At 45.6% G+C, this 15,444-nt stretch overlaps 1 protein-coding gene across 1 annotated transcript in view; it reads left to right on the top strand.

Moving 5' to 3' along the window:
• Positions 1-15,444, top strand: part of MARCHF1 (membrane associated ring-CH-type finger 1) — a 165,956-nt gene that overhangs the window by 37,546 nt on the left and 112,966 nt on the right. The gene's annotated exons all lie outside the window — the stretch shown is intronic.

Consider the following 15,444-nt stretch of genomic DNA (forward strand, 5'->3'; position numbering starts at 1 on the left):
TTCTAAATGGAAATTATGATCTTAATCTGAATCCTGCTTGGTTATTAAGAGAATTGGCAGAACAAGTAATTCAATGCTTGATGACCCTTTTGAATATGATTTTGGATCAGGCTGTGTGTGCTAATGCCCTTAACCAGATTTTAATTAAGTTTTTGCATAAGGATACTAAAGGAAATATATTAAAGTATACAAATTTTAGGCCTACTGTTAATGTACTGTTTTTGTTGAAATTTTTAAGTTATCTCTGCTAGATAGTTACATCTTTTTATAGATACATTTAATTTTTTGTCTATAACACAATCATGGTTTAGACCAAATCACACTACAGAATCAGCGGTAGCAACAATTTTGGAGAAATTACAGCCGTTGAGAGAGAAGAAGACTACTGTTTTGTTAATTCAAATTGATATGTCTACAGTTTTTGATCTTGCAGGTCATGGGATTTTACTAGTAAAATTGTCATCTATAAGAATATCAGGAGTAGTCTTTAATTAGTTTGTGGACTTTCTTGGAAATGGAAGTTGTTCAGTATAGAGAGGAATTAATACGTCAAAGTTTTGGATTTTGCACTGTGGAATTCCTAAGGGATCTTTCTTATCCCCTACGCTATTCAATATATATTTACAATATTTGAAGGAGTCTTTTACTAAAGATTAGTGCATGTTATCTGCCACAGGACCATTATATGAGCCCTGCAGCAGATAACATGCACTAATCTTTAGTAAAAGACCCCCTAACTGTGTTAATGGAAACTTTGGGTTTGGTTTATTATTCATAAGCCAATCATGGCTAAATAATTATACCAATGAAGTCTCTACTAAGAGAAGACTTAGGTCAATCTTGTGCAGTGTATGGAAGTGATATTTGGTTGGATGGTGCACAATTTTTGGCCATTAATCCAGAGAGGCCAGTGAGACCACTTGAGATCTGAGGACCAATTATTGTTAAAACCACACCATCATATAGAGATTTATACATTAGGGGCAGTGGAATATCTTTGTGGTTGGAGGGGCCAAATACAGCAATTTTCCACTGTACCCCTAAGCTACCACTGTGGCCCACCCTATTCTGCTGCCTATGTAAATTTATTCACCACTAGATAGTGGACCTTGAAAGGTCGAATCCTGTGTGAATGGAATGCATTGCCAAGGATGTTATATTATGAATGAAGTCATGGGGCACATTTTCAAAGGAAAAAATGTCCAAAAATGGGTTAACATGTAGATGGATGTTTTTCTAGCAGAAAAATGTCCAAACTTTATACTTGAACATAATGTCGGGGATGGGGGGTGGTGGTTGGTGCGCCGGCGATGTTGCTTCGTATCCAGGCTCCAGCGGCAGCATCCGTTTCCCTCTCTGTTCCGCCCTCTGACGTCATCACGTCTTGACGCGAGGGCGGGACAGAGAGGGAAGTCTCTACTGCATATTTGCGGGTGAGTCGGTCACTTGTCATTTATATGTTTGATGTGATAGGAAACCCAAAACTTTAAGTCCTGTCTCCTGGGTGTCAAAATATTTCATCATTTTAACTTCAAAGGTCTTATGTTCCTGAATTGTTTTAAAATTAATTTATAATTGTCTCACCATAAAGTCATTGATGCAGTTCTCTGGTCTTGCTAATCAGGGTGACATTTCTCTGGTCTTGCAAAGTGCTGTCCCACAGAAATATTACCCTGATTAGCTTTGTAGAGTTTAATGTGTTGCCTCTGGTCACCCATCCATCTCTCTCTGTTTCTCGTCCCCATTCCCACCTCCACTTCTATCTTTCCTCATGAGACTGTCATTGGAATGCTTTTATATTTCACTTATATATTCTGATACTAGCCATTAAGCCCGTAAAAACAGGCGAGTATTGCAGTCCTCCTCTCTCCCCTGGCCTCACCCCGTCCACCGATCCTCCCCCCCATATCCAGCGACCCACCTCTTTCCCTTGGCCTCCCCCCTCCCTCCATGTCCAGCAACCCTCCTCTGTGCCCTGCTCTCACCCCAAGTCCAGCAACCATGGCCTCTCCCCCCTGCCCTCCCCCCATGCCCTCCCCACACTGTCCTCATTTGGGTTCCAAGGCTCTGTCCTCTCCTGGTTCTCCTCTTATCTCTCTCACCATACCTTCAGAGTACATTCCCATGGATCTTCCTCTACCCCTATCCTGCTCTCTGTTGGAGTTCCTCAGGGATCTGTCCTTGGACCCCTCCTTTTTTCAATCTACACTTCTTCCCAGGGCTCGCTGATCTCATCTCATGGCTTCCAATATCATCTTTATGCTGACGACACCCAGCTTTACCTCTCCACGCCAGACATCACTGCGGAAACCCAGGCCAAAGTATCGGCCTGCTTATCTGACATTGCTGCCTGGATGTCCAACCACCACCTGAAACTGAACATGGCCAAGACCGAGCTTATTGTCTTTCCACCCAAACTCACTTCTCCTCTCCCGCCACTCTCTATCTCAGTTGATAACACCCTCATCCTCCCCATCTCATCTGCCCGCAACCTCGGAGTCATCTTCGACTCCTCCCTCTCCTTCTCTGCGCATATCCAGCAGATAGCCTAGACCTGTCGCTTCTTTCTCTATAACATCAGCAAAATTCGCCCTTTCCTGTCTGAGCACACCACACGAACTCTCGTCCACGCTCTCATTACCTCTCGCCTTGACTACTGCAACCTACTCCTCACTGGCCTCCCACTTAGCACCACTTAGATCGCTCTGCTGCTGCCTGCAGCGCTTCCACACGGAGGTGAGAGGCGCTGTCAGGTCAGTGCAGGGGGCCCAATATGGAGGGGGGCGGGAGCAGCGGCGGGGATGGGGGGTGGAGGTTGTTTCGCGCGATGTTCCTTTCCAGGCGGCAGCGGCGGCGTCCGACAATTCGACTCCGTTTCCCTCTCTGTTACGCCCTCTGACATCATGACGTCTTGACGCAAGGGCGGGACAGAGAGGCAAGTCTGTACTGCGCATTTGCAAGTGAGTACGGTCACTTGCCGTTTATATGTTTTATTTGTCTTCTTTTACTCATTTCTGACCTGAAGAAGAAGGTATTGCCTAAAACTCTAGTCAAAAAATGTATTGTTAGTCCAATAAAAAATGTATTTTCTTTTTTTTTGTTTTATTTTACTTACCTTTACTTATTTATTACCTTTAAAAGTGGACTAACATGGCTTCCACGCCATGTTATCCAAGGAACTACAGAAAACTATATGATCCTAGTCATGGAAATTTATTTGGTCAGATTGCACAATTTGACCCCATACTCTACAATATTCAAAGTAATTTAACTTGCCAGACAGGACTGATGACCAGTTAAATAGCATATCGCCGCCTAACCATGGATATTCAGCGAGCGATAACTGATTATCTCCCTCTAAATATCCACGACCTTTTTCCTAAGGTGCATAGGTGCCTATGTACATCCAACGCATTTCAAATTGCACGTCCCGGGTGATAATTCTATTTTTGATGCATGTCCAAAACACGCAGCAGAAAATATTTTCTATTTTCTACCACATTGCGCTAACCAGGTGGTAATCGGCAGTGTACGCGCGTTGACGATTACTGCCCGGTTAACATATGAGACCTTATCACTAAGTCAGTGGGTGGCGGTAAGGTCTCAGGCCCAAAATTGACCCACGCTTGTTTAAATATTGCCATAGTCCATTTTCGGCCTGAAAAAAAGGTCTTTTTTTACAGGCGCACTGAAAAATGGACCTGAGCATGTCCAATACACGTGCCTACACCAGCACAGGCCATTTTTCGGCACGCCTTAGTAAAAGAGCCCCTAGGTGTGAATATTCAGCACTTAACCAGCTTTGTTTAGTGGTTAAAATAGACCGCATAAATAGCAGGCCTAACTGCTAAAAAGTTAACCAGTTAGCAATGAATATCTGCTTAACCGGTTAACTTTTTAGCAGTTAAAAATCCCGGATATTCAATGCCAGTTTCCGGAAACAGCCCAGCATTAAATATCCGGGTTTAATGCCGTCGGCGGACAGCAACATCGCTGCCTGCTGCCAGCTGAATATCGAGCCCATAATGAATAAGCACCTGAGACAAATTAAGAAAAGAGAAATTGGTGATCATTACTTCAGCAAAAATATCCAAAACAAATTGCTGGTTGATGTGGAGGGGCATAATCGAACGTCGCCGGCGATCTATTTTGGCGGTGGCGCAACAGCTGGCCTGAACCGTATTTTCGAAAAAGATGGCCGGCCATCTTTTTTTCGATAATACGGTTTAGCCCAGCCAAATGTCAGAGTTCGCCGGGGTTGAGATCGCCGGTTTTGTTTTTCAGCAATAATGGAAAAAACTGCCGGCCATCTCAAACCCGGTGAAATGCAAGGCATTTGGTCATGGGAGGAGCCAGCATTCGTAGTGCACTGGCCCCCCTGACATGCCAGGACACCAACTGGGCACCCTAGGGGTCAGTGCGGTGGACTTCAGAAAAAGCTCCCACAAGCATAGCTCCCTTACTTTGGGTGCTGAGCCCCCCAACTCCCCCAACCCACTACCCACAAATGTACTTAGGGGTAAAGGGGGCAAATACTTGTGGGTACAGTGGGTTTTGGAGGGCTCCCATTTACCAGCACAACTGTTACAGGTGGGGGGGGGGGGTGGGCCTGGGTCCGCCTGCCTTAAGTGCACTGCGGTACCCATTAAAAGTGCTCCAGGAACCTGCATACACGCTGGCCTCTAGGACTTGTTGCTGCTGTATAACCTTGGCACACCAGTTGACACCTGAAGACTAATCTCTTTGAAAAAGTCCTTTATTTGAATAAGCACGTTTACTCACAGTTAACTGCAGATCAGAGGTTGTGCCCCACTGGCAAAGAGTCTCCCTGGTACTGAGATTAGCAGTAGGTCAGAGCTGGCAGAATGGTGTACAATGCCCTCTTTCAGCAACATTCAAGGTAATAACTAAGTTCTCTAACGTGGGTAACACATGAAAGGGATCTAAAAATGGCCACTACCTCATGGACTACCGGAAACAAAACTGGACAAACTCTGACCCAGTTAGCAGGGGGAAAAGCACCATGGGAGTAGAGCCCACTACCCTACACCCACCACAATGCATTGTTGATGTGACTCTGCAGTGCACCTAACAAAAAAGGTGTCACACTCACCCGAGAGCCACATCACAACCAGGGAAAGGCTGTCAGAGGATAGAACACATTCTGCTGTCACGGAGGTGGGTACGGCATTTGAGGCTGGCATACAGGCTGGCAAAAAAGATTTTTAGTTTTATTGTTTTAATGTGGGAGGGGGTTGGTGACCATTGGGGGAGTACGGGGAGGTCATCCCCGATTCCTTCCAGTGGTCAGTTGGGGCACCTTTTTGAGGCTTGGTCGTGAAAATAAAAGGACCAAGTAAACCCGGCCGCTTTTTTTTCCATTATCGGCGAAAGCCAGCCATCTGGTAGCCACGCCCATGCCCGCTCATGTCCCGCCTTCGCTAAGCTACCGACATGCCCCCTTGAACTTTCACCAGCGAAGCGACAGGAAAGCGGCGATGCTGTCAAAAATGCCGCTTTCAATTATACCGATTTCGCTGCTTTTAAGAAATCGCCGGCCACCTCCCGATTTATGTCGGGAAATGGCCGCCGATCACTTTCGAAAATGAGCTGGATTGTGTATCTGGATTTTCAGAAGGCGTTTGACAAAGTACCTCTTGAAAGACTCCAGAGGAAATTGGAGAGTCATGGGATAGGAGGTAGTGTTCTACTGTGGATTAGAAACTGGTTAAAAAATGGAAAACAGAGAGTAGGGTTAAATGGTCAGTATTCTCAATGGAGAAGGGTAGCTAGTGGGGTTCCCCAGGGCACTGTGCTGGGACTACTGCTTTTTATCACATTTATAAATGACCTAGAGATTAGAGTAACTAGTGAGGTAATTAAATTTGCTGATGACACAAAGTTATTCCAAGTTGTTAAATTGCGGGAGGATTGTGAAAAATTACAAGAGGACCTTACGAGACTGGGAGACTGGGCGTCTAAATGGCAGATGATGTTTAATGTGAGCAAGTGCAAAGTTATGCATGTGGGAAAGAGGCACTTGAATTATAGCTATGTCATGCAAGGTTCCACGTTAGGAGTCATGGACCAAGAAAGGGATCTAGGTGTCGTCGTTGTTGATACGTTGAAACCTTCTGCTCAGTGTGCTGCTGTGGCTAAGAAAGCAAATAGAATGTTAGGTATTATTAGGAAAGGAATGGAAAACAAAAATGAGGGTGTTATAATACCTTTGTATCACTCCATGGTCGCCGCATCTCAAAAAAGATATAGTGGAATTAGAAAAGGTGCAGAGAAGGGTGACAAAAATGATAAAGGGGATGGAATAACTTCCCTATGAGGACAGGTTAATGTGGCTAGGGCTCTTCAGCTTGGAGAAAAGGCGGCTGAGGGGAGATATTATAGAGGTCTATAAAATAATGAGTGGAGTTGAACGGGTAGATGTGAAGCATCTGTTTACGCTTTCCAAAAATACTAGGACTAGGGGCAAGCGATGAAGCTACAATGTAGTAAATTTAAAACGAATCGGAGAAACATTTTCTTCACTCAACGTGTAATTAAACTCTGGAATTCGTTGCCAGAGAATGTGGTAAATGCGGTTAGCTTAGCGGAGTTTACAAAAGGTTTGGACGGCTTCCTAAAGGAAAAGTCCATAGACTTGGGGAAAATCCACTCTGTCTGGGATAAGCAGTATAAAATGTTTTATACTTTTTTGGGATCTTGCCAGGTATTTGTGACCTGGATTGGCCACTGTTGGAAACAGGATGCTGGGCTTGATGGACCTTTGGTCTTTCCCAGTATGGTAATACTTATGTACTTATACATGTACTTATGTACTAATGGGGAGACACATTGTTCAAGCCATTGCAGAAAGAGTTAATCATGCAAAATATTTTCATGTAATTATGGACTCTTCCAATCCAGCCAAGTTATTCCCAATTTCTGCCCCAACCTGTGTTAAGCAGCTAGCAGCTGTCAGTTACACTGCACATTGCTTAATGTGAAGGAGAGCAACCAGAGTCGTTGCTGTATAAGCTGCTGCTGGTGAGATGCTACGTGATACTCTTCTGGCCCATCTCCAGAGCTTGACAATTAATGATAATGACTGCAGAGGACAGAGCTATGGCAATACAAGTAATATGAAAGGCAAAAGACAAGCTCCCCCGATATTTAGCACTATTTAAAGAGCCAGGAATGGCTCCTGGCCGGTAAAATAACACATAGCTGGCTAAGTGCTAATAGTCATGTGAGGTAGACGATTATTTGCGCTGAATATTAGCGCTTAGTGCATAGGGGGAGATTCTATATATGGCGCCTAAAAAATCGGCGCTGAAATCAGTGCCGTCAAGCGTATTCTATAATCGGTGCCTAGACCAAAAATGCTATAGTGCCTTTGTGTCACTCCATGGTGCATCTGCACCTTGAGTATTGCATTCAGTTCTGATCGCCATATCTCAAAAAAGATATAGCCAAATTAGAAAAGGTTCAAAGAAGATCTACCAGAATGATAAAGAGGATGGAACTCCTCTTGTATGAGGAAAGGCTAAAGAGGTTAGGGCTCTTCAGCTTGGAAAAGAGACATGAGGGGAGATATGGTTGAGGTCTACAAAATCCTGAGTGATGTAGAACAAGTAGAAGTAAAATGACTTTTTTTACTTGTTCCAAAAGTACAAAGACTAGGGGACATTCAAGGAAGTTACATGAAAATACTTTTAAAACAAATAGGAGGAAATATTTTTTCACTCAATGAATAGTTAAGCTGTGGAACTCTTTGCCAGAGGATGTGGTAACAGCAGTTAGCGTATCTGGGTTTAAAAAATGTTTGGACAAATTCCTTGAGGAAAAATCCATAATCTGCTTTTGAGGCAGACATGGGAAGGAACTGTTTGCCCTGGGATTTGTAGTATGGAGTTTTGCCACAATTTGGGTTTCTGCCAGGTACTTGTGACCTGGTTTGGCCATTGTTGGAAAACATGATACTGGGCTAGATGGACCATTGGTCTAACCCAGTATTGCTACTCTTACGTTCTTATCCTTTGTAATATGTCTAGGATTAATTCTGAGTCTAGTACTGATATAGAAATATTTATGGGTATAGTTATTAATGTGGGCTGCCATTAACTCATGCGATTTGACCACTAACTTGTTTTATTTTAGCACAGCTCCTATTTATGCAATGAGATGTAGCTACTAATAACCTGGATTAACAGTAAAATACAATCTTGCCTACGTTGATAGCTTCCCCTGTTAATAGCAGCAATACTAGTAGCTTTTCCAAATTTGAGCTCAAGGTGAGTTACATTCAGACCCAAATAGGTTTTTCCCTTTCAAAGAGTGTTTACAATCTAAGGACTAAATTTACTAACGTGCCCTACTGCTTTAGGACACATAAAAGCCATTAAATCCAAGGTAAATAGGTCCCATTGCATAAAATGGGACCTACTGAAAATACTATCAGGCTTATTTTTGAAAGAGAAGGACGCCCATCTTTCAACACAAATCACAAGATGGGTATCCTTCTCACAGGGTTGCCCAAATCGGCATAATCGAAAGCCAATTTTGGGCGTCCCCAACTACTTTCCATCACGGGGATGACCAAAGTTCCTGGGGGCGTGTCGGAGGCGTAGCAAAGGCGGGACTTGGACGTGCCTAACACATGGGTGTCCTTGACCCATAATGGAAAAAAAAGGGCGTCCCTGATGAACACTTGGACGACTTTACCTGGTCCTTTTTTTCTTATGACCAAGCCACTAAAAGGTGCCCAAACTGACCAGATGACCACTGGAGGGAATCGGGGATGACCTCCCCTTACTCCCCCAGTGGTCACTAACCCCCTCCCACCCTCAAAAAAATTAAAAAGAAATTTTTGCCAGCCTCTATGACAACCTCAAATATCATACCCAGTTCCATGACAGCAGTATGCAGGTCCCTGGAGCAGTTTTAGTGGGCACTGCAGTGCACTTCAGGCAGGGTGACCCAGGCCCATCACCCCCTACCTGTTACACTTGGGTTGGTAAATGTGAGCCCTTCAAAACCCACCAGAAACCCACTGTGCCACATCTAGGTGCCCCTTCACCCATAAGGGCTATGGTAGTTGTGTACAGTTGTGGGGAGTGGGTTTTGGGGGCCTCAGCACACAAGGTAAGGAAGCTATATACCTGGGGTGCCCGGTTGGTGTCCTGGCATGTCAGGGGAACCAGTGCACGATGAATGCTGGCTCCTCCCATGACCAAAAGGCTTGCATTTAGTCATTTCTGAGATGGGTGTCCTTAGTTTCTATTATCACTGAAAATCAGAAATGACCAAGTGTAAGGACAACCATCTCTAGGGACGACCTAAATGTCAAGATTTGGGCGTCATCAACCGTATTATCGAAACCGACGTCCATCTTGTTTCAATAATACGGGTTTCCCCGCCCCTTCGCCAGGACGTCCTGCGAGGATGTCCTGAGGAGAACTTGGGCGCCCCTTTCGATTATGCCCCTCTGTGTGTTAATGTGGTAGTGTTTGTTAGTAAATCTCGTCCTAAATTCCTAAATTTTATAGTTTGAGGTAGTGGAAGCTTAAGTGATTTGTCTAAGGTAAGAAGAAGCATCAGCGGGAGAATATTGTAACCAGGGCCGGTCTTAGCAAGTGCGGGGCCCTATGCAGACCAATTTGGTGGGGCCCCACCCTAGCCCCGCCCCACCGTAGCCCCCCCACCCTAGCTCTGCCCCTACCCTAGCTCCACCCCACTGATTATTCCATTTTTAGAACATTTATTTATGAAATTTCAAATAAAGACAAATGAAGCTAAACTTGTACAAAAAAACTGATTGAAATAATAAGCACATTGCTATCATGAAACCTCCCCTCCCCAGAAATTATTCAGTTCAAGTCCACTACAATTAGTAGTTCCAATTCTCATAACAAAAGAGAATAAAGGAAAAATATTAAGAAAAGATTCAGTACTTTCAAATTCCCCTATTACTCTGTAACCCATATATGCAATAAAATAAAAATGAAATGTAAAGATATACAATAAAATAAAGTGATATGTGAAATATAATGTACAATATAAAAACATATAGACCACCAAGGTATTAAAATTGTTTTAAAATATATACCACAGGTCTCTGACTCAAGAAGACTCCGACTCTGTCTGTCATCCATAATTGACTGACAACACACAGAAAAAAAATAAGTAAAAATAAAATAGTCACAATTAATACTTTATACACCAATATACCAGCTATACGGAAAATGCAGACCGTCTACAATATGAAGCTAGCAAGGGATCATAATATCACAATTCTCATGTAGAGCCACAAAACACCCTTTTAGAGGTAGTGTGTCATGATTTAGGCTCTACACCCTTTCTGATGTTTGGTGCCACCTTAGTAAGGCCAACACACAATCTCTCCACTGTAAAACACTATACACAAATTTGTGCAAAAACACACTCATAACCTTAACAAACCATAAATAGCACTAATTCCAAGGACAGGACGAGCTACAACCTTATACGTAGCGTGGAAAGGCAACTGTAATTACACCGGGCTCTAAAACACCAGTGCACAACCTAGTGAAAAAAAACAAACAAAAAGGGCTGCAAACTATATGCTAGCAGAATACTGCACCTTCCTTGATCACACCTGAAAAACACATGAAGGCAAAATACTGAACTGGAAAGTTACCTCAAGAAGTCAGATTCAGCATGCAGCAATACCACAAAAATTGAAACTTACATGAAAAATATCACAGATGCACATTTCCAAAAACTGACGTATTCCAATTAATAAATCCTGAATAAAATAGTTTTTTCTACCTTTGTTGTCTGGTGACTTTGCTTTTCTGATCATGCTGGCTCAGTATCCGATTGTGCTGCTATCTGTCCTCTTAACTCCGTTTCCAGGGCTTCCTTTCCATTTATTTCTTTACTTTCCGCCTTTCTTCTTCATTTCTTGCCCTACATCCGTAAGTAAAAGCTGGGTCCTCTGCAGACTTGACTGTCCAGTGGATCCAGCTTCTGCCTATTTTCTATATCCATGTGCACTTTTTCTACTCTCTTCCTTTTCCCTCACCTCATCTCCTTCCTCACTCTTCCCTTGCCTCCATCCATGTCCAGCATTTCTTCTCTCTCCTCCCACCCATGTTCGCGACCCTCCTGTCCCCCCTGCCATCCATCTATGTCCAGCAACCCCCCTGTCCCCTCTGCCCTCCCCTGCCATCCACCTATGTCCAGAAACCCCCTCCCCTCCATCCACCCATGTCCAGCGACCCTCCTGTCCTCCCTGCCCTCCCCTGCCATCCACCTATGTTCAGAAACCCCTCCCCTCTATCCACCCATGTCCAGCGACCCTCCTGTGCCCCCTGCCCTCCCCCTGTGTCCAGAAACCCCCCTCCCCTGCCATCTACCCATGTCCAGCGACCCTCCTGTGCCCCCTGCCCTCCCTTCCAACTGCCATCCACCTATGTCCAGTAACCCCCCCGCCCCCCTGCCCTCCACCCATGTCCAGCGACGCGACTCTCCTTGTTCCCCTGCTCCCCCTCCCTTCAGCCACCTGAGCCCCCCTCCCGTCTGAGCCCCCCCTCCCCGACCCGCCAAACGACCCTCTTCTGCCACCCGACCCGCCGGCACCTCACCTGACCCAGCATTTAAAAAAAAATCTATAAGCGGCGGTGCCTCGCGTCTGAGTAAAAGAAGAAAAATCGCTTTGTCCATTGGCCGGCCTTCCCTCATGTCCCGCCCTTGCAGAAGTTACATCAGAGGGTGGGACATGAGGGAAAGCCGGCCAATGGACGAAGCGATTTTTCTTCTTTTACTCAGACGCGAGGCACCGCCGCTTGTAGATTTTTAAAAAATGCTTGGTCAGGTGAGGTGCCAGTGGGTCGGGTGGCAGAAGAGGGTCGTTTGGCGGGTTGGGCAAGGGGGGCTCAGACGGGAGGGGGGCTCAGGTGGCTGGAGGGAGGGGGAGCAGGGGAACGAGGACTGGAGAGTCGCGTCGCTGGACATGGAGGGCAGACAAGCAGTGGCGGTGGTTGGAGAGGCGAGGCGGAGTTGAGGCGCGCCGCGCGGGGCCCCCTTAGGCGCGGGGCCCTATGCGGCCGCCTCGGTTGCCTCTGCCTAAGATCGGCCCTGATTGTAACACTGGCTTTCCTGGTTCACAGCCCACTGCTCTAACTACTAGACTCCTCCTCCTTAATGGTTACCTATGGTTGGCTCCAATTGCTAGGCAATGTATTTTTTTTTTACCTATGTCAGTTTTCATTAACCCACCTCCCCATACCCCAGCCCCATTTTTATGAGAATAGATATTTGCTAAAGCCCTAATTTCCCCAGATACAGAACCCTAAAAGACCATAAACCCTGCTTTCATAGGTAAAGTTCAAGTATTGTTCCTCGTCTGGAGTTGCTGCTCTCACATTTATTTATTTATTTGTTGCATTTGTATCCCACATTTTCCCACCTATTTGCAGGCTCAATGTGGCTTACATAGTACCGTGATGGCGATCGTCAATTCCGGTATAACAAATACAGAGTGATATTATGGTAAAAGTTCAAAAGTGACAAACATATTAAGGGAATCGAGGAGGAAGAGTTAAGTTATGTCCAGTTCAAGTATTATATTTTCGGAAATTTGATGGGTCGTGCATTGTTTTCATGACATTTGGTAATGCATTCCATAGTTTTGTGCTTTGTGATAAGTAAGGGGGTGTCCTATACGGTGTAGGCCACTAGAGGACGCTAGAAGAAGGTGGAGGTCGCTAGGACTGGGGAGAGCCCTGGGAGGCCCACAGGTGCAGGAGATTAGGGGCTGGGGTCCTGGGTGGCTAATTAACCACTTTACACCCCACCTGAGTTGTGAAAGGAGGGAAGTGAGCTAGCAGCAGAAGAAGAGAGAGCCCCTGAAAGATACTGGCTAACCTTATGGACTTGGGGGTGGACTGGGTGTCCAAAGGAGATCAGCAGGCTGAAAGTCCTGGGGTAAGAAGTCCCTAAAGCATTAGAGTTTGGCTGTGTGTCTAGAACTGTGTGTTCAAAGAGGGACTGTGTGTCCAAGAAGAAAGACTGTGTGTCTAGAACTGTGTGTTCAAAGAGGGACTGTGTGTCCAAGAAGAAAAGACTGTGTGTCTAGAACTGTGTGTTCAAAGAGGGACTGTGTGTCCAAAGTTCTGAGAGAAGCAGGCTGCAAAGCCTGGGGTTGAGAGTCCCCAAAGTATTGGTGTAGTACTGAGCCCATGTATCGGTGTGGGGGGAGGCTCAGGGGGAAGATCTATGAAAGCATAAAGTGTTAAGCTACAAGAAGTGTGCCCAGGGGCTGGAATAAAGAGTTGCCTGAGAAATATGCAGTTGGTGAGACCTGCTTAATTTGCTGAGTGGAAACCAGGTCACCCTGCGTGAGAAGGGGTAGCACACTAATCTGCATATGATTTGCATATTGGGAACCAGGTCACCCTGAGTGAGAAGGGGGTTATCACAGCTTATATAGGAGAAGCTGGATACATAGGTTGATTTGTAATTGATTCCTTTGCAGCTTGGGTAATGGAGATTTAGGTATGTGCGTGTTGATCGTTTTGTGTTTCTGATTGGTAAGTCTATGAGGTTTGCCATATATCCCAGGGCCTTGTTGTAGATGACTTTATGGACCGGAGTGCAGATTTTGAACGCAATAAGTTCTTTGATTGGGAGCCAGTGCAGCTTTTCTCGTAGGGGTTTGGCGCTTTCGAATCTCGTTTTTCCAAATATAAGTCTAGCTGCTGTGTTTTGGGCAGTTTGGGGTTTCTTTATCATGTATTCTTTGCATCCCGCATAGATTCCATTGCAGTAGTCTAGGTGACGTGGAGGGGCATAATCGAATGGGGCCGGCCATCTATATGGGCGGCCATCTCTAAGGCTGGTCCCGTAAAGCGGCATACCTGACCGTATTATCGAAACAAGATAGCCGGCCATCTTTCGTTTCGATAATATGGTCGGGGCTGGCCAAATCTCAACATTTGGGCCGGTGTTAGAGATGGCCGCCATTGATTTCCGGCGATAATGGAAACTAATGGTGGCCATCTGAAACCCGGCCAAATCCAATGCATTTGGTCATGGGAGGAGCCAGCATTTGTAGTGCACTGGTCCCCCTCACATGCCAGGACACCAACCGGGCACCCTAGGGGGCATTGCAATGGACTTCAGAAAAAGCTCCCAGGTACATAGCTCCCTTACCTTGTGTGCTGAGCCCTTCAACCCCCCCCCCCCCCAAAACCCACTACCCACAACTGTACAACACTACCATAGCCCTTAAAGAGTAAAGGGGGGGCACCTAGATGTGGGTACAGTGGGTTTCAGGGGGCTCCCATTTACCACCACAAGTGTAACAGGTAGGGGAGGGATGGGCCTGCGTCCGTCTGCCTGAAGTGCACTGCAGTACCCACTAAAAACTGCTCCAGGGACCTGCATAGTGCTGTGATGGAGCTGGGTATGACATTTGAGGCTGGCAAAAAATGTATTGGGTGGGAGGGGGTTGGTGACCACTCGGGGAGTAAGGGGAGGTGATCCCTGATTCCCTCCGGTGGTCATCTGGTCAGTTGGGGCACTTTTTTGAGGCTTGGTCCTAACAATAAATGGACCAAGTAAAGCCGGCCAAGTGCTCGTCAGAGCCGGCCTTCTTTTTTCCATTATCGGCCGAAGCCGGCTATCTCGTAACCATGCCCCCGTCCCGCCTTCCGTACCCTGCTGAAACGCCCCCTTTAACTTTGGCTGGCCCTGCGACAGAAAGCAGTTGAAGCCAGCCAAAATCGGCTTTCGATTATACCGATTTGGCCGGCTTTAGGAGATGGCCAACCATCTCCCGATTTATGTCGGAAGATGGCCGGCCTTCTCCTTCGAAAATAAGCAGGTTAATACCATTGATTGAACCAAATTGCGCAATATTTCTCTCGGGAAGAAAGGTTTTACTTGTTTGAGTTTCCACATTGAGTGGAACATTTTCTTTGTTGTAGATTTTGCTTGGGTTTCTAGTGTGAGGTTTCGGTTGATTGTAACTCTGAGAATTTTCAGGCTGTCAGAAACAGGAAGGATGTATTCTGGGGTGTTTAAGTTGGTAGGTTTGTACGTGTTGTATTGGGATGAGAGGATGAGACAGTGTGTTTTTTCTGCATTGAGTTTTAGTTGAAATGCATCCGCTCATGATTTACAGGCTGAGTTTGATTTCGTTGTGATTTCTGTTAGATCGTGTTTATACGGGATATATATCGTGACATCATCATCTGCATAGATGTAAGGATTAAGGCCTTGGTTGTGTAAGGATTTGGCTAGTGGGGTCATCATTAGGTTGAACAAGGTTGGTGATAGTGGTGATCCCTGGGGTACCCCACAGTCTGTTTTCCATGGTTATGATATGTTCGAATTTGATATCACTTGGTATGTTCTTGTGGTTAGGAAACCCTTGATCCAACGAAGTACATTTTCACCAATCCC

Source organism: Microcaecilia unicolor, chromosome 2 (assembly GCF_901765095.1).
Source record: "Microcaecilia unicolor chromosome 2, aMicUni1.1, whole genome shotgun sequence".
Classification (NCBI taxonomy): domain Eukaryota; kingdom Metazoa; phylum Chordata; class Amphibia; order Gymnophiona; family Siphonopidae; genus Microcaecilia; species Microcaecilia unicolor.